Source organism: Carassius gibelio, chromosome B20, assembly GCF_023724105.1.
Source record: "Carassius gibelio isolate Cgi1373 ecotype wild population from Czech Republic chromosome B20, carGib1.2-hapl.c, whole genome shotgun sequence".
Taxonomy (NCBI): Eukaryota; Metazoa; Chordata; class Actinopteri; order Cypriniformes; family Cyprinidae; genus Carassius; species Carassius gibelio.
Window position 1 is genome coordinate 16333745 of NC_068415.1, and position 22674 is coordinate 16356418.

A 22674-nucleotide genomic window follows, 5' to 3' on the forward strand; every position below is an offset into this window, starting at 1 on the left:
TTCAGTATTTGTCTTTGTTGTGATACAGTGACTCTGTTTCCTTGACAACTTAGACACTAATCTCCATTTACATTGCCAACAGTGTTAACCTGAAGACTTTTGAATCTGTTCCCTATAATCAGATCCCTCAAGATGGACTGCAGAGTTACTCTGTAAGATCATTCACTGAAAACATCCAGGCAAATTTCAGTTGAATAATACAAAGCCACCCTGACACTAGATAGATATGGTTCTCAAAGTCTCAAAAGAAGTACAGTACTTATCTGTTATGTTATCTCAGCATTAATGATATGCACTAGAATCAAAGATTTGTAACATTTACACTGTATATGGTTTTATGTGTAACAGGTTACACAAATTAGTGGTGAGTGATATATTTTTATTTTCCTTTCTGATACCAAGTAAAGTACTATGAGTACTTTAGTGAGTACTATAGTACTAGCAAGACCAACGTCAGTGTTATTTTAGTACTACAGTTGCTTCTCAATAAATTTGAATGTTGTGTAAAAGTTCATTTATTTCAGTAATTCAAATCAAATTGTGGAACTCGTGTATTAAATCAATTAAATGCACAAAGACTGAAGTAGTTTAAGCCTTTGGTTCTTTTAATTGTAAAAATTTTGATCACATTTAACAAAAACCCACCAATTCTCAACAAATTAGAATATGGTGACATGCCAATCAGCTAATCAACTCAAAACACCTGCAAGGATTTCCTTAGCCTTCAAAATGGTCTCTCAGTTTGGTTCTCTAGGCTACACAATCATGGGGAAGACTGCTGATCTGACAGTTGTCCTGAATACAATCATTGACACCCTTCACAAGGAGGATAAGCCACAAACAGAGTAGCTCATAGCCCAAGCTGCTTGAAGTCCAGTGTTAAGTTTCCACAGTCTGTGATGATTTGGGGTGCAATCTGATGGTGTTGGTCCATTGTGTTTTTTGAAAACCAAAGTCACTGCACATGTTTACCAATACATTTTGGAGCACTTCATGCTTCCTTCTGGTGACCAGCTTTTTGAAGATGCTCATTTCATTTTCCAGCAGGTTTTGGCACCTGCCCACACTGCCAAAAGCACCAAAAGTTGGTTAAAGGACCATGTTGTTGGTGTGCTTGACTGGCCAGCAAACTCACCAGACCTGAACCCCATAGAGAATCTATGGGTTATTGTTAAGAGGAAAATGAGAAACAAGTCCAAAAAATGCAGATGAGCTGAAGGCAACTGTCAAAGAAACCTGGGCTTCCATATCACCTCAGCAGTGCCACAAACTGATTACTATTATAATGCCATGTCGGATTGATGCAGTAATTAAAGCAAAAGGAGTCCCTACCAATTATTGAGTACATGTACAGTAAATGAACATACTTTCCAGAAGGCCAAAAATTCACTAACTTTTTTTTTTTGGGGTCTTATGAAGTATTTGTAATTTGTTGAGAGCCAAAATCATTAAAAAAAAAAACAAAGACTTAAACTACTTCAGTCAGTGTGCATTGTTGTTTATTTAGTACAGAAGTTTCACAATTTGAGATGAATTACTGAAATAAATGAACTATTCCAGGACATTCAATCTTATTGAGAAGCACCTGTATTTATATACTTTTACAGTTTTTATTAATATTTTGAATTAGGATTTATTTTTATATTTTCAGCTTTTTTTGTTTTATGTGCTTTTTTCATTTGTGAATGTATTATTTAGCTTTATTTTTACAGTTTTATTTTGACTAAATGTTATTATTTCAAATGACAAATTACTTAAATATTTTTATAAATGCCCAAATCCACTATGATTAAAAAAAAACAAAACAATGTTTTTGTGTCACAGTATGTAGTTTTAACAGTTTTTAGGCAAGAATGTAGTTCTACCAGAAAGACTCGGGAGATAGAGGAATGTACGAAGCATACATTTATTGACAGCTCAGCGAGCACAATTATAAATTTCTTTGGCGGAAGGCCCCGTCCATGGTTCGTAATCCGAGGGTAGCGAATCTGCATTTCCTGCCTGAAGACGAAGGCAGGGGCGCAGCAGACCCCCAAAATTAGGTGGATTATGAGACCTCCAGACGGGGCCAGCCTTCCCCCCCAAAAAAGTAGATGAAGTATACCCACCAGTTGTGAATCCTAAGGTTCCTGGAAGAAATAGAAAGAGTTAGCATGACCAGTATAAATGACGTTAGATTAAACTTAAGTTTTTTACAGAAATAGCCGCAATAGGCCAGACACAGACAGCAACGATAGGCAGTCACAGACAGCCACTATAGGCAGCACAAACAGGCCTCGATAGACCAACAGAAATAGCCATGATAGGCAGACACAGACAGGCCTCGATAGACCAACAGAAATAGCCATGATAGGCAGACACAGAAAGCCACGATAGGCAGGCACAAACAGGCCTCGATAGACCAACAGAAATAGCCACGATAGGCAGACACAGACAGGCCTCGATAGACCAACAGAAATAGCCACGATAGGCCGACACAGACAGGCCTCGATAGACCAACAGAAATAGCCACGATAGGCCGACACAGACAGGCCTCGATAGACCAACAGAAATAGCCACGATAGGCCGACACAGACAGGCCTCGATAGACCAACAGAAATAGCCATGATAGGCAGACACAGACAGGCCTCGATAGACCAACAGAAATAGCCATGATAGGCAGACACAGACAGCCACGATAGGCAGGCACAAACAGGCCTCGATAGACCAACAGAAATAGCCACGATAGGCAGACACAGACAGGCCTCGATAGACCAACAGAAATAGCCACGATAGGCAGACACGGACAGGCCTCGATAGACCAACAGAAATAGCCACGATAGGCAGACACAGACAGGCCCCGATAGGCCGAACATAAATAGCCACGATAGGCCAGACGCAGACAGCCACGATAGGCAAACGCGGACAGGCCCCAATTGGCCGAACATAAATAGCCCGATAGGCCAGACGCAGACAGCCACGATAGGCAGACACAGACAGGCCCCAATAGACCGTACATAAATAGCCACGATAGGCCAGACGCAGACAGCCACGATAGGCAGACACAGACAGGCCCCGATAGACCAACAGAAATAGCCACGATAGGCCAGACGCAGACAGCCACGATAGGCAGACGCAGACAGGCCTCGATAGACCAAACAGAATAGCCATGATAGGCAGAACACAGACAGCCTCGATAGACCGTACAGAAAAATAGCCATGATAGCCAGACACGGACAGGCCTCGATAGACCAATGGAAATAGCCACAATAGGCCAGACGCAGACAGCCACAATAGGCAGACACGGACAGGCCTCAATAGACCGTACATAAATAGCCATGATAGCCACACAGACAGGCCTCGATAGACCGTACATAAATAGCCACAATAGGCCAGACGCAGACAGCCACGATAGGCAGACGCAAGACAGGCCTCGATAGACCATGATTAGCCACGATAGGCAGACGCAGACAGGCCTCGATAGACCGTACATAAATAGCCACGATAGGCCAGACGCAGACAGCCACAATGGCAGACGCAGACAGGCCTTAATAGGCCATACAGAAATAGCCACAATAGGCAGACACAGGACAGGCCTCAATAGACCGTACAGAAAAATAGCCATGATGGCCGGACACAGACAGGCCTTGATAGGCCGTACAGAAATAGCCACGATAGGCCAGACACAGACAGCCACGATAGGCAGACATGGGACAGGCCTTGATAGACCATACAGAAAAATAGCCATGATAGCCGGACACGGACAGGCCTCGATAGACCGTACAGAAATAGCCACGATAGGCCAGACACAGATAGCCACAATAGGCAGACATGGGACAGGCCTTGATAGACCATACAGAAAAATAGCCATGATAGCCGGACACGGACAGGTCTCGATAGACCGTGCAGAAATAGCCACGATAGGCAGACACAGACAGCCACAATAGGCAGACATGGGACAGGCCTCGATAGACCATACAGAAAAATAGCCATGATAGCCGGACACAGACAGGTCTCGATAGACCGTGCAGAAATAGCCACTATAGGCAGACACAGACAGGCCTCGAAAGACCATACAGAAATAGCCACAAAGGCCAGACATGTACAGGCCTTGATAGACCATACAGATATAGTAACACCACCACCAGTAATTGCATGAATTTACCTGATTAGTTACAGGAGAGCTTGCTGAGCTTCAATAATGGTTTTGAATCAGGTCTGATGTATGATTCAAATGCTTAGGAAGACCATCTGCCCATGATCTTAACAGCTGATGTAGAGATCCCTCATTCAGCTGCCCCAATTCTGAATGAATGGCCAGTAGATAGACTGCAGCTTTGAGAACAGTGGTTAAGCGAGTTCTAAACAGCCTTGGAAAGGGGGCTCCGTTAGAAAAAATAGAGCTGGTGCGTTTTAGAAATTCTAGGTCGGATTTTTAAGAAATTTCACCATGCAGAGAAGAGACAGGATTATTGATTTTAGAATTGTTAAGGTGACACCAGAACCTTGCACATCGGTTTTTGAGTGCTTGAGGAGAGTGTGAAGAATTTTTGGTCCGAATCATAGATCTGAAGGAAATGCCGAGAGCAGGATCAAATGGATTGGTTTGAAGTGAATTCCCCTGGAAGCATAACCTGTAGAAGGCAGATAAACACTGCCTCCAGAAGAATATTGAGGTACTTCGAAGGAAGGCCGTAGCAGATGGAAGTAATTAATTTTGCAATATGGGCAGGGTAATAGGCAGACATTTGTCTTTAATTTGTTGGAAGATTTAGCTAACCCCTCAAGTAGTAATAGAACTGAATAACCAAAAGGCTTGAAAATTAGATTATACAATTTAGCGTGGATTAGATGCTGGCAAGGAGTCTGCGAATAGAGAAATTAAGATTGCGATTTTTTTTTTTATTTTTTTATTTTTATAAAAACAAGGAGCAACGGTTGAAATTAGAATAGGAACGCAAAAATTGGAAGGAAAAACATTAGAAGCGGAACATGCAAACGTGTAGGCTTGATTGTAGAGGGAGCAACGCCTTAGAAATGTGATTTCCAGCTGACGTAAGCACTTCGTTTAGTATTATGTCTGCTAACGGAGGGCAGACTGAAGAATCCGGGTTGGCTGAGGGCACAGCTGTCTGAAAGTTTAAAAGTGTAAAGTGAAAGCCGCGACAGCCGAGTAAGAGTGATGAACCAACACCAGTAGATGCGCGAATATAAACAAGCCTTGATTGTAGCTTAATCCCTTAACTGTCACTCCCCAATTTATTTATTTTTTTATTATTATTATTTTTTTTTTTATAATATTAAGTTGAGGTATCGGAGGTTAAGTTTAAAATACGCATAAATCGAAGTGACTTAAGCTTACTAGCACACATTGCTAATCTTGATGTAAACAATTAAACATTGTTTGTCTTAGCAATCTTATCAAATTCTGAATATTTCCACCCTGTAACGAATAATTTTTCTGATGACGTCAGTTTGACAGCATGAGCAGAACCTACTTAACGCGCCCCTCCAGCCGTTAGTTAGTTATGAGTGATGGGCGGTCACACTGCACTTTTCTCTCCATTGACTTCCATTCATACGCATGCGAATGCGTCGGACCGGAAACGCAAGCTTATGCGAAAAATTTGCATTTCGCTGCGTTCCAAAGTTCAAGTTTGGTGAACTCTGACCAGGGAATTTGCATAACGTGAGGATGTGGACCAGTAGAAGAGCGATACATTGCTGCATGACCTCTCTGTACAAAAATTAAAAAAGGAAGCGCTATATAACTTTAGCTGTTGCGCAGCGTCCTATTTTATAATACATTAAAAGATTTATAAAAGAAAGAAGCTGCATGGTTTGTAGTGTCGACGGGAACAGGTGATACATTGGAATGACAACGTTTTATTTTATTTTTCTCTCTCTCTCTCTTCTCCCCCTCCTCCCCTTAGGGTGTATATATTTATAGAGAGATACAGAGTAACGTTACAATATAAAACGCTTTCGACGCCGTTGCAAAAGACACAGTGCTAGAAACATAATAATCCATCTTGTGAAAATTGAGGGGAGACTGTTTTATCTTGCTCCCGCCCATATTCGCAGTGGCGTTCGAAATAATTTCTCATGTTTAAAGTCTAGTGTGACCGCGCCTTGAGACGGAGACCAGGAGTGCAAACAAACCATGCCTGCTAATTAATATTCGGTTTAAACTGGAGATATGTCACTACTCTGAAATAAGGTCAGCAGCAACTCGTGTCACGTGGAGTAATATATGCCTGCTGACTGAGCATTGAGCCGAATCTTACCTACGACTCAAAAGAAGGGTCCATACGCATCAGCTTGGTAGATCCAGTGTTCATAATTCGCTAGCCCAAGAGTAAGCCATGTAAAGATGAGGTGAGAGCAGCGGTTCCCTGCATCTGCAACCATAGAATCCCATTAGAGTATGAACTTTTCAGGAATAACGCAAATGAAAGACTGAATAAACAAATATTAAAGCATAGGATTAAAACAGCGAATCTCAAGTGTGCTAGACGGAGCTTTTTTTTTTTTTTTTTTTTTTTTTTTTTTTTAAGAAATGCGAAAAATCTTTATCAGTATAAAGATTGTAGCGTTTATGATGAGCCTTAAAGTGCCTCATTACGAAGAAGTTATTCAGAAAATTGCATGCACTATGATCAACATCTTAATTATGCTGTGCAAGTCTTCTAGATAAACAAGCACGAAACGCCCAGTGCTTTATTTGAACGTGTAAGTATAAATCCTTGCAGAGAATAAATTAATGCCCAGGCGCCGCAAGTGCATAGAACGAAATGATACTTATAATGCTGTAGACTTGTGAAGTGATGGAGGCGAGATGCCGAAGAGACCAGCAGCCTTAATTCTGTCTGCTGGTCCGGAGAGACTTCATTCGTGCAGGTTCACGTGAGCGTACAGATGAATATTTGTTGATTGAGACCAAAGTCTTTTCAGGTGTTGAGACCCAAGCAGCACTGACGCGACATAACGGAAAGCACCAGCGTTGCCAAGACCGTATTTTTTTTTTTTTTTTTTTGTGGTATGCCTTTTCTGTCCTGGGTTTGAGGTGACCCCAATAGTGTTATATATAGCCCCTAGAATGTGAATTCTACCGATAAATCCCTTTTGAACGCGATTGGGCTATTATTATTATTATTATTATTTTTTTTTTTTTTAAATAGTAGTAACTGGCGGTTTTGAGAACCTGGCAACCCTGGCCTGGAAGCACACGGAACTCCGTCAATGTTCACATCCTCTGCCGAGAAAAGCTTGTAAATCATCCAACACAAACGACTGCAGATAATCACCACGACACGGAGCTAAGCCAACGATCCCGTGTGCATCTTAAAGAAACGTCAAACTCTAGATAGTTTGCGGGGCACGAACTTAATTACAGCAAGTAGATGAATAAACACAACAGCTTGAGCAAGTACAATCGCTTCGGAATCTGCGGTTGTTGTTGCGTTGGCATCTGCGAACTCAAACATGTGTAAGTACGATCTTTTATACAGGAGTATAAAGACGTGATTGGATAATGATGAAGGTAATTAATGACGAAGTGATTGAGTCTTCCTGGCAGAACTTAGGCTAAAGCTTCCATTTCCTTACTTCAAATATTGATATATATTCAGATAAAGTCTATTTAAAAATTTGCTTCAGTGTGTTCGGAGATGTGAGCTTCAGGGCGTCATTGGCTGTTCAGCGCTTATAAACCTGACAAAAGAAGCCTTACCTTGGCTAGATCTTCTGGAATTTGCCGCTGGCTCTGATGTCTCTATATTGGTTAAACATGAGATATAAATTGTTTTGGGTAAATATCATGGGCAGTCTTTGGTCTCATTAATTTATTGTTTGTTCCAGATCAAATAGTTTTAGCTGAGGGCACAATCTCATCAGTTAAATTTTATGTAGTATTAATGCTGTATACAAGAATGCTGCATTTCATACTTTTGACTGTATTTCCTAGCAACTTTTATGATGGCTGCTCTTGTTGTTTATTAAATATTATTATTTAATAAATAATATTTGATATAGTATAATTATTGTTTCATGATGGTGATTTTAGTTACTTTATTCTGCCATTAGATGGTGACAAGGGACTGTTTTTATGAGTGAGTCAGCAGTAAAGACTGAAAGAGACTGACACTGTTGTAAACAAGGAAGTTATTTTTACTTTCAACAACACCTTGTAAGATGCAGCCAACAAATGCACCGAGCAGTGCTGTCATCGGAAAATAACCCTTAACAGATGAAAGGATTGTACAACAAAGATATCGCTTTCCTCAGCAGACATTCAAACTCATGTTTTATTGTGAATATAAGATTGAGCTGAAGAATGATGCAGGTAATCACATTAGCTCAGTCAATCTCTCTCATAATACTCTACAGCAGCGGTTCTTAATTCCAGTCCTCGCGACCCCCTGCTCTGCACATTTTGTATGTCTCTCTTTGTTTACAAACCTGATTCAGATAATCAGCTCGTTAGAAGTGAGCTCCGTGCATGAACTGTGTTCCGATTGACACGGTCTCTACACAGTGTTCATTGCTCCCTACTCCCTGAGCAGGGGAAATCTGATGTTTACTTCACTTCGGAACATTCATTCACGGATTTGCGCAGTGCAATGTCTTCACACACGGACAAGTGTGACATCATATACCTCTGTAAATAAATAACATTTAAATTCACATCTCGCAATCATGGCAGAATATCCTGTGATGACCATTTCTCAGGGCACTTATGTTCGAACAGACCAAACATCTGAAGCAAAGAGAGCAGGGGATTGTGAGGACCGACAACAGATGCTAGTTGGTTAACAGTGTTTTTAGGAAATACACCCCTGGTAATATGCTCAAACAAACATTACCTAGCTAGTTGTAGCTTATTTCTGAAATCATACACCTGTCATTTAAATCATGTTTATTTAACAATACAGGAAACACTAAAATATATTAATTAATTAATTAATTGATTAAAATCACCCACAACCCATTGTACATTGAAGGAGGATTTGATTAGAACTACAAACACATAAAAAGGGTTAAAAGCACAAACAAGGCAAATATGCCATGTTTAAATGGTGACAGAATGCAGATAACTTGGCGGCAAAGTGGTCCATTAAAGATTTAGTTATGACGAAGTAGTATCTTCCAAAGCTCATACTGTATACTGTATAAAGTATAAGTAGGTGAATCCAATTGCATCATATATGCTTCTAACCACAGACCAAGAGCGGCAGCCTAAACCAATTCGAACAGTGATGCTGTTTGCAAATGTTTGTCAAAATGCTTAACTATGTTGATAACAAAGGGACTTGTAACCATAGTTAGCAAATAATGCTTTCGTGAAAATCAATGTATGCTAATGGGTTACTTACTTTAAATACAGTACCTGCAGATACCTCAAAATTGATATCCAAAATCACACAGCACAAGAGAACTCAGTTTTAAATGCCAAAATAAAACATGTACTATTTGTGCAACACAGCTATACTTAGCACACAGCCTTCTTGAAGAGCTCAGGCTGCCACCCACACAATTCTATTCACTTCATATAATAGTGTAAAAATAATATCAGGATGAGATGTGTGTTTTTGATATTTAATTATATTTTTATTCTTTCTGGAGAAAGCTATTTCTCAGAATACCATCATCTGTCCGTGTGTTCAACACTGTGTGATATCTTGCCAAAAAACACCATCTTTGCAAGAAGATGCTCGGCTTCTCTCTAAATACTGACTGGACTGATATCAAAGTCTTGCTGCCAGCTTTTCAGAGGCAGGCAGCCAATGTCATATTTTAATCTAATTAGAACATCAAACATTCAATGCATTTTTACAACATTTGGTAATGTTTCTCAAATCAACATATTGCTGTTGATATTGGTGAGAATGGCAAAAAAAATTTTATTGTTAGTGTATGTTTGCCTGATGTTTCATTGCCTTATTATTTCAAGCACATTGTGATAGTTATTGTCTATATTATTTCAGTTAAAGGTGGTGCGTGTCATTACTGCAAAACTATAGTATCACCAAATGGAATTGCAAAAACTGTTTTCAAACTTTTGATGTTGATTGCAAATGTTTGCTGCTCTTGGAAAACACAAAATTGCTGAACTATGAACAACAGACACTAGTTGGTTAACAGTGTTTTGGGCAAATGCATCCCTGGTAAGATGCTCAAACAAACATGACCTAGCTAGTTGCAGCTGTTTTCTGAAATTGTAACATCGATTTGAACCATGTTTGTTTAACAATACAGGAAACATATAATTATATGTTTTTATTACAAATAAACATATCATATTTTGATTAATTTATTGATTAATATTGCCCACAACCCATTGAACATTGAAGGAGGATTTGATTAGAACTACAAACTCAAAAAAGGGGTTAAAAAGCACAAACAAGGCAAATATGCCATGTTTAAATGGTGACAGAATGCAGATAACTTGGCGGCAGAGTAGTCCATTAAAGATGTAGTTAAGATGAAGTAGTATGTCCCAAATCTTATATACTGTATAAAGTATTAGTAGGTGAATCCAATTGCAGCATATACAGTATGCTTCTAACCACAGGCAAATTGCTGCAGCCTAAACCAATTCGAAAGCAGTGATGCTGTTTGCAAATGTTTGCTAAAATGCTGAACTATGTTGGAAACAAAGGAACTTGTGACCATAGTTAGCAAAGAATGCTTTTGTGAAGATCAATGTATGCTAATGGGTTACTTACTTTAAATACAGTACCTGCAAATTCCACCAGTTTTGCCACATCAGACATTTATAATAGCCAGAGATAATGAGCACAACATGCACATATGGGCACATATTCCGTTCCAGTGCCACAGCAGAGACAGAGCTACAGCAGAATAGCTGTTCCCTTGGGTCAGTCTTAATGATGACAGTCTGCGTGCGTAGACTGACAGACAGCTCCCCATCAGTGCCATGCACGAGGAGATATGCAGGATTACATTCGTACCAGCGCAACAGATCCATGCCAATCATGTGTCCCCGTAAACCCTGATGTGACGTTTGTTTTTAAAACAATGTAGTTATATTTACTTAAATACTACATGTTTTCAAACAAGTAACATGCATTATATTATGTACAGCAATGTATGTGCTGAACGGTTTCAGCAAAGTAAGTTAGCATCTTTGTTAGCATCTTTGTCAAACTTGTTCAGTAATGTCACAAAATTAGCTTTTGTTAAAGTGAAACTTTTGAAACAATAATAAAAAAACTACTACAACATCACTGTGTTGTACCATTAAGGATAATGTGGCACAGGTTTTAGTTATGAAGTGAGGACTCATTCCTTAATCTGAGATAGGTGGAAGTTAAAGCCAGTGATTAAGTGTTCATACTCTGTATTCCCTGGAATTACCACAGTCCTGAACCACAGCAATCATTCTTGATACCGCATCTCCATGGCAACGGTAGCCAAGTCCTGTGGCACCAGCATTTAACCTTATAAGACAAGAAATGTGATTGAGTTTGCAGTGTGTGTTACTGTAAACAGGATCTGAACTGCTTCAACTGAACCAGAGGGTTGAGTACTTTACCTTAACCCTAATCTATGTGTGTATGCATTTATTTGTTTATATTCCGGTTAAAAGTTTGGGCTGTGTAAGATTGAACAAATTTTTTTTTAAGTCTTATGATCACCAATTTAAAAAAAATACAGTAATACTGTAAAAAGATATAAATATATGATATACATTTCAGCATCATTGCTCTAGTCTTCAGTGTCACATGATCCTTCAGAAATCATACTATTTGCTGCTTAATATTTTTGTTGAAACTGTGATACATTTTTTCAGGATTCTTTGATGTATAGCAAGTTCAAAAGAACAGCATTTATTAAAAAAGGGGGTTTTCATATTTAATAAATACGTTACTTTGGTAACGTTTTAAATGCATTCCCTGTCACAATTAATCACATCCTTGCTAAGTATTAATTTTAAAGTACATTTTCTGTTGCCTGTAATAAGTAAATATATTTCAAGAATTTTTTTTTTTTTTTTTTTTAATAGGTAGGCCAGTTATATAAAAATAGATAGATGACAACTGGCAAAACAGCAGCATGTCTTAACACACACAACACAACACATAGCTTCATAATTATCAGCATATGGAGGGTGTCACTTGGAGGACCGTTAATGATTGAAGATTTTTGTTTTGCTAAACAAGCCTCAGTAGCAGCCACTGCAAGACATATTCTGTTCATTTTCAGAGGATACATTCGAGGATTAATTTAAAGCCCTATTTTTAGCAACACCCTGTGTTAGCATTTCTTGTTTCTGTCTTGTGGTTTAGAGGATGCCTGACATTTTAAACTAGTTCGGAACCAGCACTCATGATTGTTCATGTTTCAGCAATCATCTTGTCCTCTGAAAGGCAGTCTTAGTTCTAGTCAGTTTGTGAAACCAATGAGCGTGGTGCTGCTGCTGTTCTTCAGCTGTATGACACAGTGTCATACTGTTGAAGCCTGTCGTAGCTTGGCACAGTACAGTCTTATGTAAGGAGAATGACATCTGAAGCGTACAGCACCATCCATTTATATACCAGCACAAAGAACAGATTACCCTCCAGTATTAAAGAATCTGACATGTCATTTCTATTTACAAGCATGCAAATGCAGAATTTTTTTTTTTCTAAATAATTTTCGTCATGATATAATATATTTTATGAAAAACTCTGTATCTTTTACAAGTTGTAAACTTTATAACATCATGCATTTTGTCGCATCAAGGTTTCACCTGGTGCTGATATTAAATATTGTTTTCACCACTGACTGAACATCACCTAAAATCATCCTGTTTCTTGGCTAACTGCATTAAAAAAGCCTTGTTTCCCCTCTTCTCTCTCTGTAACTCATTGTTCAGAAGAAACACAGGAAGACATGAATTAAGCATGTGAGTATCCCTACGGAGCTCTTTTTTTTTTTTTACTCTCTATAGTGCCCCATAGTGTGTATTTTTTACTTTTAAAGAGATGCTTTCCTTTGTCAGCAAAGCTATAAAACATCCATTAAGTCACAGTTTCCATGTAAAATGATGTTTTAACCATGTTCGGGTTGAATATCAAAGGAGCTTTCTTTTCTTTTTTTTCTCTCCTTAAAACTACTGTATATGCTAGTATAAGTTGATTAAAAGCTGTGGCTGTTAATGTAACAAAATAATCAGTCAGTTTATCTCATGTTTACAATGATTATCAAATAATAATCGGAATATATCAGATTGGCAAATGTGATTAATAATTGTTTAAACTCCCAAGCACCCCCTGGAATCAGTTTGAGGTCAAATATTATTGATCAGAATATTAACAGAATTTTTAAAAGCAAAGTTACTGTTCAATATCCATAACAAGATGATACATTTACTTCAAGTCAAGTCAAAATCTTAGGTAGGTATGTGCTGTAATGGGTATTTAGTACAGTTAAAACTTTGTATAGTCTGGCTGGCTAAAAAATACCTTTCCTCATACAGTATAGGCCCCTTGAATGCCTTTACCTGCAAGACTGACTTAATTATGCCCCGAGGGAAATGTGGCAGCTCTTGAGGACGGCCTTCGCAGCTTGACTTCTGACAAGCTAGAGAAAGAATTCATCCCTCCACTTCTAAAGCCATTCGAGCATGTCTTGTCTTTTTTTCACTGTGCTGAGATACGTAGGAAATCTGGAGGTGATCTGGAGGGGAATATGAAATTGTGGGATACAGATAAGTATACATCGACAGATGAGGCATGGTGGGTCTGTTGGTTTCATTTTCATTCCTGTGGGCTGTTACCTTCTCTGCCTTATTACCCTCTGGGCAAAAAAAAAATCCAATAATAAACCCTCTGCCAGCGCACAAAGAAGCTTCTCTAGCAGAAGAGCTGAATTCATCCATGCAGGTATTCACTTTTTTAATACAGTACGATTGTGGATGTATCAATGTTCTGCTCTTGTTATATTCAGGAACAATGATTCTACTTGCTTTTTTTTTTTTTTTAGGTCTGAAGAGCAGAAGTGACTGAATCAAAAGGAACACAGACAGAATAAATTTTTTCCAGGTCCAACATGGACTGAAAGATAAAAACAAAAGGAAAGTGGGTGGCATTTGTTCAAAATGAAAAAAATTAATAATTGTAACAATATAATTTAGGATGTTACTGTTCAAGGACCAGATTTACTAAACAAGGCAAATTAGTGCGGGAGCGCAATTCCTAAAAAATCTCGATGGGAGTGGAAAGTTGACGGGAAGTCTCATTTCCATAATGATCAATGCAATCTACCAAGAGCAGCACACATTAGCCTAAGGATGTTTTTGGATAATGTCTTCCTGTGGCCTTCCAAATAAATTGATACGAGTGGAAAAATTAACTCCATTCTATTGCACACGCTGTTTTCTGCTGTGCCTCCTACTGGCAGCAACAATCGCAGTCATGTCAAGCGCAAAGACATGCTATTCTGGGGTAAATTCACTACCGCAAACCTTAATAAATCATGTTCCATGATTTATTTAAATACTCTCCTCCCATAACTTTTGGTCAGCCACAAAACTAACTCTGTCCACACCTTTCAGTGCTAATTTTTCACTGTGCGTATTTTAGTAAACCCTGACAGTAGTTTATGACACCAAAAAAGGGTTTGCACTGTTCAAAAAGTATAAATTATTATGGAATAGCTTATAATTAATATTTAAGAGGATCTATTCACAGAAATGCAATATACAAAACTATGCTAAGACCTTACATAATGAACTGTTATGTTTTTGTTACCTTGAGAATGAGCATTTCTGTCTACAACAGTTTATGTGTTGTAGAACTGAATGTTATCTGGCTCGGCTCAGTGTTCATCTTCAGTTCTCTCTTCACAGCAGTTCAGTCAGTGTACTGTTTGAGTAAATGAATTACTCCGGGATATTGGTTTGTTTGAACTCAGAGGGAGTGTCAGCCACGTTAAAAAAGTTAACAGCTTAAGTCATTTGTGGAATAATGCGTATTGGAGACGCGAACCGTTTCGAACGATTCTCTCACAACAGACATGGAAGAGAAGACAATGCTGAATAAAGTCATAGTTTTTGACCGTACACACAGCTTCAATGGAGGGACTGAGAGCTCTCGGACTAAATCTAAAATATCCTAAACTTAAAAGGTCTTACGAGTTTGGAACAACATGAGGGTTATATGGAATTACATTTAGTTCAATAATAATGAACTTTACTTTATAAAACTGAACGTAAATTTTTCAGAAACTATCAAACATATGCCATTAAAAAAAAAAAACACACAATGAAAATGAAAAAAATTAACTCAGTCGCACAAATGTAACAGGCTCTTCAAATATGCTTCATTTTTGTTAATGTTTTTCAAAGATTCGTTTTCGCTGATCGTGGATTCTGAATGCATTGCCACAGATTTCACTTTTTCTTCGCAGTTTTTCGGTTGGAGTTTTGACACAAACTTCTCGTGGGGGCGGGGTTAACAGTGATCTACTCTGATTGGATAGTGAGCTTTTGATGGACAGGTGCTCTCTGACTGGGAAGTACAGACGTCATTCAGTGGCGCGCGCCGTGCATATTGAAAGCTCTTGTGGTGATTAAATCTGGTCTCTACCGCAAAAAAATATTTTTTCACAGACAAAGTGAAAGAAATTTATTTTAAGCTCATACACAGGTTCTACCCTGTAAAGAAGTTTATACAAAGATTTAAATCTGACATTGATCTTACACTCTCTTTTTGTTCGAGTTCTGAAGAAACTGTACACTATTTTGGTCATGTCACTACACTCAGAAACTTTGGGATGACGGTGTGTTTGTCAAGTGTACGATTTTGCCAGACTTCTCAGTACATATGAAAAACATTATATTTGGGTATTATGACCCCACAAACGAAAATATCAGTTTTGTTATTAATTTAATTTTTTTCCTAAACAAATTTCACATTCACAAATGCAAATTCTCCAACTGTAAACCTGTCTTCTCTGTTTTTCTAAAATAAATGGAAAACTATTTGAATGTAATCTCAGTATCTAATAAGAAAGGACTGTTAGAATTTGTTCCGCCTTTGAACATGTCTGATTTCGTTTAGAATTTGGCGCTCTTTTCATTAGTTTGATTTTATTCTTTATTGTTTTTTTTTGTGGTTGAAATTATGTGATGTATGTTTATACTTTTGTATGTTTTTGTTCTCTGCATTAATAAAAACAGAAAAAGAAAAAAAAAGCTCTTGCTGTGATTTGTATGCAATAGGTTGTGCCCTGTATTACTAAATATGTAAATAGTATTTGACCTTCGATCATCTCAGTCTGTAAAGATGAGCTCTCAGGTGACATGGAGCGGCATCATCTTCCTCCTCTGCTTGTCCTTCAAGGCAGCTTGAATCACTGTTAACCCCGCCCCCACGAGAAGTTTGTGTCAAAACTCCAAACGAAAAACTGCGAAGCAAAAGTGAAATCTGTGGCAATGCATTCAGAATCCATGATCATCGAAAACTAATCTTTGGAATACATTAACAAAGTCGGTTACATTTGTGCAACTGTGCAACTGTGTAAATTTTTTTCCTTTTCATTGTGTTTTTTTTCTTTTGTAATGGCATATTTTTGATAGTTTCTGAAAAAGTTATATTCAGTTTTATAAAGTTTCGTTCATTTTTATTGAAGCAAATGTAATTCCATAAAGTTATTAAAGGGTTAGTTCGCCCAAAAATGAAAATTATGTCATTAATAACTCACCCTTATGCTGTTCCAAACATGTAAGACCTCCTTTTATCTTCGGAACACAGTTTAAGATATTTTAGATTTAGTCAGAGAGCTCTCAGTCCCTCCATTGAAGCTGTGTGTACGGTATACTGTCCATGTCCAGAAAGGTAAGAAAAACATCATCAAAGTAGTCCATGCGACATCAGAGGGTCCGTTGGAATTTTTTGAAGCATCGAAAATAAATTTTGGTCCAAAAATAGCAAAAACTACGACTTTATTCAGCATTGTCTTCTCTTCTGTGTCTGTTGTGAGAGAGAGTTCAAATCAAAGCAGGATATCCGGTTCGTGAACGAATCATTCATTTCACCAAATCGAACTGAATCATTTTAAACGATTCGCGTCTCTATTACACATTAATCCACAAATGACTTAAGCTGTTCACTTTTTTTAATGTGGCTGACACTCCCTCTGAGTTCAAACAAACCAATATCCCGGAGTAATGCATGCACTCAAACAGTACACTGACTGAACTGCTGTGATGAACACCGAGCCGAGCCAGATAACGAACAATAGACTGACTCGTTCACGAGTGAAGAACCGTTTGCATCGGTGTTCGGATCACCAGTAGTTCTTTCGGACAGTTTGATTCAATAAACCGGTTGAAGAAAACAGTTCACTGGTTCTTTTGCGCTCGACGTAATGGCGTCATTTGCGATGATTGCCCTTGATTCAAGCCTTCGGTTTACCCGCACCCATAACACTAGCACAGAATCAGTTCAGAATCAATCACCAAAAGAATCAGTTCAGTTCAGACGCTCTGTGTGTCGGTCTGCTTCACACTGAATCACACATGTGCAGTATCATCAGCTCCTCGGTTCACGAATCGGACGCGTCTGACAGAAACGGTTCTTGACTAATGAACGAGTCAATGTTTTGTTCGTTATCTGGCTCGGCTCGGCTCGGTGTTCATCTTCAGTTCTCTCTTCACAGCAGTTCAGTCAATGTACCGTTTGAGTACATGAATTACTCCGGGATATTGGTTTGTTTGAACTCAGAGGGAGTGTCAGCCACATAAAAAAAGTTAACAGCTTAATTCATTTGTGGATTAATGCGCATTAGAGACGCGAACCGTTTAAAATGATTCAGTTCGATTTGGTGAACTGAATGAATCGTTCGCGAACCGGATATCCAGACTGCTTTGATTTGAACTATCTCTCACACAGACACGGAAGAGGAGACAATGTTGAATAAAGTCATCTTTTTTGCAATTTTTGGACCAAAATGTATTTTCGATGCTTCAAAAAATTCTAACCGACCCTCTGATGTCACATGGACTACTTTGATGATGTTTTTCTTACCTTTCTGGACATGGACAGTATACCGTACACAGCTTCAATGGAGGGACTGAGAGCTCTCGGACCAAATCTAAAATATCTTAAACTGTGTTCCGAAGATAAAAGGAGGTCTTACATGTTTGGAACAGCATAAGGGTGCATTATTAATGACATAATTTTCATTTTTGGGTGAACTAACCCTTTAATGACATCATTTTAATATTTGGCTGAACTAACCCTTTAAGTTTTTCCTCTGTCAAAGAAAATGGTGTTTTGACAGTGGTGTTTGGTTTCCTGAATTAATAATATTGTTTAACAAATCAGTAGATTGAATAATTCAGTGACTCACATGAAGGAGTCAGCATTTGTGGATGAATCAGTTTATTTGTTGATTCAGTGACTTGCTTAAGTTGTTGCCACCTACTGGCATAACCATCTAACCTGTGGAAACTGGAGGGAAAGAAATACCCACCGCTAATGCACAATAGTTTCAAATAATTCATCTTAAAGGCAATTTTGCTTAGTCCCCCTAGTGAGCCCCATCCCTCTGCTTGAGAATCACTGCTATAAGTTATTCTGCAATCAGTTAAGACTACTCACCATAAAAGCAGACTGATTGTTCTGTATTCATTTTTTCCCCAAAGCATTTCTAATACACATACTCTCATGAGCTCTTGTTCAAATTAAACAAATTTAAAAACTCTTTAGTAATTAGGTGCCTTTGGACCTCAAACAGGAAACGCTTGATTGGTTTTAAAAGCCATTACATTGCTTATAGACAGCTGAGAAGCCAGCTCTTTGAGAGTATACCATCTGTTCATGTGAATTAAAATAACATTCTCCATTATTGGCTTTTATGTACTGTGTAGTGTAATTGTTCACAATGTGAAACTTATTTATTTTGTACATTTTTTACATTTAAATATATTTTTCTGCGCTCTTTAGTGCTGGTATACCTCTATTCATTTGACTGGCAGCTCTAAAAATGCCTGGGGCATTAGTACAAGAAATTTTGCTAAATTCTTGCTAAAAATTTCATGGCAGTTTTATTGGTGTGTGGCACTTTTTGTTTCTGCTGAAATGGCCACTAGATGAGGAGGATTGGAAAAAGAGATTTAGATGTGAGTTCCCCAGATTCCCCATCACAGAAAGTGGAGCTGTCAGGAGTCATCACTTTACTAGACTCTGTGTGTGTGTGTGTGCATGGATGCATCTGTGTGTAGGAATGTGCCTGCAGTATTGGAAGAGGGCTGTTTTTTTTTGTGTGCAAGGGTTTTCAAATGTTACAGACTTGGTCCCCAGAGGGTTTCTGTGGTGCCCCCAGTATCAACAATGTTTTAATTCTTGGACAACAGAGTGTTCTCCTAAACCCATAAGGATAGCTGAACAGGCCTATATTGTATTTATTCTGTTTGCTTTTTCCAGGTTTATGACTTACTTTAAGACACACTGCAACACTGGTCATACTTGTCTATACTAGATGGGGGTAAATTTTTGTCTAGTAAGCCTGACCCTGTTGGTAGATGTAAAAACTGCAGCATTTCTCTTAATATTCTTCAAATATTTCCTTAAGGAATGGATGAGTAGCTGTACTGGTATGTGCATGTGTTTGCTGGGATGCTCCTGGTGCTAACAGCTCTATGGTCTGATTGATGAGCCTTGACTGTGTGGATCCTCTCTATTTACCTGCTTCAGTAAACAGAGTTCCATCTTTATGGAGCCACTCACCCAGATACAGAAAGGGCTTGTGTGTTCAGCTCCATTAAACGGACTCATCCCTTGAGTCAGGTTTATCTGGTCCAGCACAGGAAGGGCACATGAGTAAACCTCAGTTGTAATGTATGCGCTTGACTTGGAACATATCTGACACCCTCTGGATAAGTCAGCAACTACTGTATGAACCAGCTAAAGAGCCATTAGTTTTTGGAATCAGTACACACTGGTCAAGCATTTGTACAATGGGCTTCAGGACTGTTTTATGTTGTTAAATCAACTTTTATGCAAATATATTTACAGTAATACTGTTTGTGGTTGATTCACCAAAAATAACCAGCTGTTAAGAGTTATTTCATTGAGAAATCTGAATATTGTGATTCTATTCCACAAGGGGCAACATCAGATTCAAGCTCCTTTAGTCAAATTTGTTAAAGGGATAGTAGACCAAAAAAAAAAAAAAAAAAAAAATTCATTAATTACTTACCCTTATGTTGTTCCAAATCCGTAAAATAAATTAAGACATTTTTGATGAAATCCAAGAGCTTTCTGACTTTGCATGTAACTGAAAGATTGGCCCAGCGAGATAAGGACAACAGTAAAATAGTCCATGCAGCATCCGTGGTTCAACTGTAATGTTATAAAGCTACAAGAATACTTTTTGTGCACAAAGCAAACAAAAATAACAACTTTATTCAAAGATTTTATCTTTTCCGGGTTAGTCTCCACTGCCATTCATGAGAATGCCATGATACATGTGTCTATTTTAAAAATGGACTATTTTAATTATGTCTCCACTTTCTTGCTGGGAAAGGGTTCTTGGGTTTCATCAAAAACCCCTCAATTGGTGTTCTGAAGATGAACAAAGGTCTTAGGGGATTGAAACCACATGAGGATGAGAAAATAATGACAGCATTTTAATTTTGGTTGAACTATCTTGTGCTGTCAAATGATTCATTGCGATTTATCGCATCCAAAATAAAAGTTTTTGTTTAAATAAATTGTGTGTGTGTATATTTATTATTTAAATATAAATACACATGCTATATATTTGTTAAAAATTGGTTATGTTTATATATAAATTATCTGTTTGGTTTTGATTCACTAAAATATGTGTCATTTCATTCTGAAATCTGAATTTCCCAGTGCAAGTCTTGTTGGGGGGTCTCAGCCTCAGATGTCACACCCGTGGACCTCTGGCTAAATGTCTGATGCATATGAGACACAAAAGCGTAAAAAATTCAGGAGTGTTGAAGTCATCATCGGATTGGTTGAATTCTACAGGATTTCCGGGAGACGTGTGTATCACATTCTTTAACGTTCTGCCTGGAAACAAAGATGCTGTGATGCCAAACTCTCTCACAAAAGAAAAAAGCCGTTGTTTTTACAACTGTGACAATGAGCACTTATCAGGATCAACAAAACACTGGGTTTTCAAAAGTATGTGAAATATTTAAAGTTTGTGGCATAGAATCTTTTTATACACCGGTCTGTTAATGTGGTGACATTTCCAAGCCCCGAAACATGACACTGAATGAAATGAACTGTGATTGGTTGTTTGACATGTCAGTCAAATGGCCTCATGGGCGGGTCTTGGCCAAAGAAAGCTGCCTTGGATTCCAGACCTTCAGTCAGTCTGAAGGTCTCGCTGCGCAAGACTAGGGGCAACAATGAAATCAAGTCCTCCTTGAAGTAATACAAATTTAATGCTGCATTCACGCCATATCGTAATTACTATAATTTTGACATGATAACACATGACATTCTACTTGGAGTATTTCAAACCTTTGAACTTGGACCCGGAACTATCGCACTATCAAGTATAGCGCCTTATGAATCTGAGGTGGTCAGATATTACAAGTTGTAATTATGAGTTCTTTGAGGTCGTGAATGTTTTTTACAAATCAATATCTCGTAATAACAGTAATTACGATATGGCTTGAATGCACCTTAAGGTTAAATTAGTTAAATCTGATTATATCACCTATCAAACGTGCTTTGAGAGAAAGGTGTTTTAAAATCAGCTTAACTATGTGCAATCAGGGAGCCCCATGCTTAATGCAGATTTAATGCCACTGAACAATTAACTCGTCTCCTCCAACCTGATGAAAGTTTGATATGCTCAGCTAGCATTAATGAGGAACCACAATCCACTGTACCACATTTTAAAGATCAACACATTTACACTCAACCCATTTTCTGATGACACCGTGTGAGTCACTTAGAGGCATTTGATGAATTATGAACATCAGCCAGGCACAATATGTTTCTAGGATAGTGTTGAATAGCATGATGAATCCTCTAGAAACAATGGTGACATCTTAAAGGTAAACAGAATGAAGACAGATGGCTCATTACCTGCTGTTCCTTCGGATTTTCATTCATCTCCAGTCATTATTTTGTTTGAAGTTGCTTACTAAGTTGCTTAGTTTTGAGTTGGCAGCTATTTGTAAAATTTTTGGTTATGCTCAATTCAACTTCTCAAATTAAATGATCTGCATTTGCTACATTTGTTTTAAATTAATTTGTTTGGCCCTGCAGAGATATTCAAGCAATGAAACAATACTTTACAAGATCTAAAGTGGCCATAACATTTATAAGAGATGTTTAGGGACTGTTATTTAAAGTAAAACTTTTTTTCTTCAGAAATAAAACTATAACTTTCCAATACTATGTCAAAATGCTATACAGTACATTTCTTTCAGATATTCTACATTTCCGGATTAGAATATCTGAGTATATCTGTATACAAATGTTAACTCAAAACTAATAAGGCACTTACCTACATGATCCAGAGGTTGCATGCATGTGAAAGCAAAATAAGGATAGAGCTTCTAACCTCTGATTATAGTTATGCTATCCCATAGATTTACTGTACACAGTTTATTGGAGTCAGTTTTATTGGAGTTGTTACTGCAAACAGACTGCTATAACATATTAAAAGGTCTCAGTCTTTCAGTAACTTTATTAT

The 22674-nt window shown here is 38.1% G+C and overlaps 1 long non-coding RNA gene across 1 annotated transcript; it reads right to left on the reverse strand.

Moving 5' to 3' along the window:
* Positions 1-1882: 1882 nt before the first annotated feature.
* On the reverse strand, positions 1883-5175 carry LOC127984405 (uncharacterized). Its single transcript, XR_008160588.1, has 2 exons — positions 4145-5175; positions 1883-2129 (listed from the first exon to the last, which is right to left on the reverse strand). It is a non-coding gene; the product is annotated as an uncharacterized LOC127984405 (long non-coding RNA).
* Positions 5176-22674: the final 17499 nt, after the last annotated feature.